Here is a 4,249-nt window from a genome sequence, read left to right as displayed (position 1 = left end):
CCTCCCTCCCTCCCTCCCTCCCTCCCTTCCTCCCTTCATTTCTTCCTTCTTTCATCATAGCTCTGTTTTGATTGCTGTCCAGTCCTGAACATTATTATTTTATGTATTTTGTCCACTTTATGGCAGGAAGGCTAAGTCTAATACCAGCTGTCTGTCATGGTTGGAACCACAAGTCCAAGACAACTTAATTTTCTTAATTGACACAGTTGTTAATGAGAGATGGTGTTGGTGTATATACTTGGATTAATCTTATTTTTCTTTTGATTTTTTTGGTTATACTTTTTTTAAGTAAAAAGAGGCTCAAATGAACAGTGTTGACGTGAGTGGGTAGCTAGATTATTAGAATGTTCAAGTGCTTTGAGGAGAACTCCCTGGAGTTATTTTACATTGAAAAGTTTTTCAGAGAACTATTAGTTTAATTTTTTTTTCTTAAAGAGCAAGACTCCTCTGAAAGGCTGTAACTGTAGGAAATTCAGCATATGTCAATCCTTTTTAAAAAACTCAGTTGGAGGAAAGTACATTGCTATGGTTCTGCTTCTGATTAGATCAGAAAATGCCTAGGATATACATAAATCTGAAAACGATGGTGAACAAAATAGGTCTTATCTCAAACAACTTTTGAAATAACGTATTAAGACATATGAAGGTGAATCTAAAAGTCTTTTTAATGTTATGCACTCTGAGATTGCTTAAGTTTTGAATGTTTAAGGATGTTAATTCTAATGATTGACATCTTTGCAGGCAGCCGTGTAAATCCCAGAGCTTAGAATTTCCTGAATACAGATTTATTTAAGATTGCTTAATGGCTGTTGGGCAATTGTTGCAAATGTGTCCTTGTCTGCAGAAGCGTAGGATCCTCTTAAAAGTCTATCGTATAAAGGGGCCTTGACAGTAGATCAGCCCAACATCCTCTGTGGCAATTTGTAAAATGGCTTCCAGTGATCCTGGCCTCCTGATTTTCGTGCCTGTATTAATTTGTTTGGGCTGCCATAGCAAGATAACCCACAGTCTGGGTGACTTAAACACAGAAATGTATTTTCTCACGGTGTCGGAGGCTGGAAGTCCAGATCAAGGTGTCAGTGGGTTTGGTTTCTCCTGCCCAGAGGCCTTTCTTCTTGCCTGTGGGTGGCTGTCCTCTCACTGTGGCTTCACAGGGCCTTTCTTACAAGTCCCATCTCTACGTTACACTGACATCCGAGGGCAGTGATCTCACGTTCTGCCTAACACCTTCCCTGGGCTTTGCAAGTCCTGCAATGACCTCTTGCCATGGATGGGCTCTTCAGCAAGGATGAGAGGAACACTGCTGACCTTCCTGATTGACTGGCCATATCAAATCTGTTCCACTGAGAACACCTTGCCTGTACCGGAAAGGGGCATGCAGAGCCAAGGAGCTCTGTGTCCAATTCCAGCACAGTCTGATGAACTTACTTCTTTCCAGACAAATGTTTCCTCGATGGCTTCCTTTGCAGTAAAGCATTAGCTTGTCAGGCCTGGGCTGTCCGACTCCACATGTTGTCAAGGACTTTAGGACTGGTTCTTGACTACTGCCCGAGAGAGAACCGCTAAGCCCTTGGGATACCCTGTCTGCAAGAGTGTGTTTGTACGCCTGGGGTCTTGGGCCACGCCAGACAGTCTATACTAACATTGTGATTCATGGTGAGCATCTGCTTTTGTTCACCTGATACCCTGGGCTATACCATGTCCCTTGACCTCTGGTGGGGACTGGAGACTGAGTAGCTAAGGTCAGTCCTGTGAGCGCTCCATAAAAACCCTGGATATCAACCCTTGGGTGAGTTTCCTAGTAGGCAACACTTCACACATGTCATACACCATGTCTGAGAGAATTAAGCACTGTCTGGGTGACCCCACTGGGATAGGACAACTGGAAGTTTGTACCCGGTTTCTCCTGGACTCTGCTCTATGTGCCTTTTTCCTTTTCTGATTTTAATCTGTATACTTCACTATGTGATAAACCATAACCGTGAGTATAAGAGCTTCGCTGAGTGCCGCGAGCCCCGCTAGCGAGCTGTGGAACATGAAGGTGACCCTGGGGCCTCCCCAGACACTTTCCTGTTCCATTTCCTTCAACAAGGTAGATATTTTACTGCACTCTCTTCTCGCTTGGTTTCTGAAGACAGGCTCGTTGTAATTTTTATTTTTCTCTAGAAATAAGGAATTCTCTTCCTCTTCTTTCAGGATTTTCTCTGTCTTTGGTTATCTGCAGTCTGAGTATCGTATGCCTAGGTGTAGGTTTTTTTTGATATTTATTCTGTTCTCTGAGCTTCCTGGATCTGGAGTTTGGTCTCTGTCATTAACATGGAGTACCTCAGCCATTATTAATTCAAACATTTTCCTTTCTCCAGATCGTTTAGGTGCTGATGAAACCCAAGATTTTAGGCTCAGGCAAAATAGTTTCCCTGGAGGGCCGACTTTTGTTGAGAACATAATTCTCTGTGTGTAATTCGAAATGGTTACATTTCCCCTCCCCCTGCTGGAAGCACTAGGGAATTTTTCTCCAGTCTTTACTCTGAGAACCTAGTGGGGTTCGCGGAGATAGAGTGATGAAAGTATGGGGGCTGTCCTAAGACTGGGCCTCTCAGAGCTCTTAACTCTCAAGCTTAAATCTGTTTAGATAAACAGATCCTCCAGCAAGTTACCAGTGAGTTTATGTGTCCTCCTGGTCGTGGCTCCAGCAGTGACCTTCCGCTCCTGGTCAGCCGAGATTCTGTTTGCCTCTCTTTCTAATTTGGGGGGTTGTTGATTATCAGTTTGTTCAGCTTTTTTTCTTGAGGACAGGAGCGATGACTTCTAAGCTTTTAAATGTTGGACTAAAAACTGGAAGTCGCCATTACACTTCTAAATTAATATATATATGAGCTTCTTATGCTGTCTTCTTAAAGCAGTATGGATTCTGAGTGGACTCTTCCAGTTTTCAACAATGGGAAAATATTTGTTATAATATTAAGCAAAACAAAAAAGCAATATATACATTACAGATAATGTATATATTAAATCTGATCTTAACATACTTTTTAAAAAAGCACAGAAAAAAAAGACTAGAAGGAAGTATACCCAAATATTAATGGTGGATGCATATTGGTCATGTTATGTTGGATGATACCTGTTATTTTCCATATTTTCTACATTGAGCACTTATGACTTACAAGAAAAAACTTGCAAAAAATAGAAAAGTATGTTTTCCTGTGAAGTTATTAGCAGCCAGGCATCTGAACTTGGGGCATATGTTTAACGAGATAGCTCATTTTAGTATATGTTATCACTAACGCATTAGATAATGTGCCAAAGAAATAAGAGCCTCATCCTTGCTGTGATAAGTTGACTGGTCCCTATTACGTTTGTCTTTGCTCAATTTAGTCAACGGGGTAAATAATATTTGATGAAGTGAGAAGTTTTGATTTGCATTGGTTGTTTTCCAATCTCTCTGGGAAAAGCAGCAAGATAAACTCCTTATTTTAAACGATGATCGTGGAAAGCTACAGGCAGATATGCTGCTACTCTCAGATCGACCTGTTTTAAGAATAATGTAACTGGTAATTTATTGACGTTATTGAAGTTCTTCTAGTCAGAAGCAGATATTGAAGTGTATTTTAACTGAATGTGTATTGCTGAGATTTAGTTCCAAAATTGAATGACTCAAATGCTAAGTAATCCCACCATACTCCCTACTTATGCTCTATTAACTTTAGAAGTCTGTAGCAGAAGTACTTTATAAATTCATCTCACTGCTTTATTTTATTTTGTTTGATTTTATTATTTTATTTTATTTTATATTTTAATTTAATTTAATTTAATTTTATGTTTCATCACTGCTTTTGTCTTTTTGTAGGTTACTCAAGAACAGGGCCAATTTGAGCTCATAACATCTTATATGTTTTCTTTGGTATGTGTAATCCGAGTGATGATATGTGGCTCTGTGCCTTCAATACTCTGATTGCAATGCCTTCCATTTCTATTTGCCCCTTGCTTTCAATCCTTTCTTTCTCTTTGCCCTTGCTGCCATTTCAGGCCCTTCCAGTGTTCCCATCTCATGTCATCCTTCACGTTGTCTTCAGTAAACTTCCTCAAACTACTGTTCACAAACCTTAGATGGTTCAATCTGGCAGAGCACTCTAGAGCCCCAGCCTATCTTTCTAACCCTGTTCTCCACTGTGGCTCCTCATCCCATGCTGCAGGCAGCCTGGAGTTCTCACTGTCTCCAGAACCCTCCATTCCGCTGCGTCTTTACTCT

Source organism: Pteropus alecto, unplaced genomic scaffold, assembly GCF_000325575.1.
Source record: "Pteropus alecto unplaced genomic scaffold, ASM32557v1 scaffold21, whole genome shotgun sequence".
Lineage (NCBI taxonomy): Eukaryota > Metazoa > Chordata > Mammalia > Chiroptera > Pteropodidae > Pteropus > Pteropus alecto.
Note: the sequence above shows the minus strand (reverse complement) of the source record.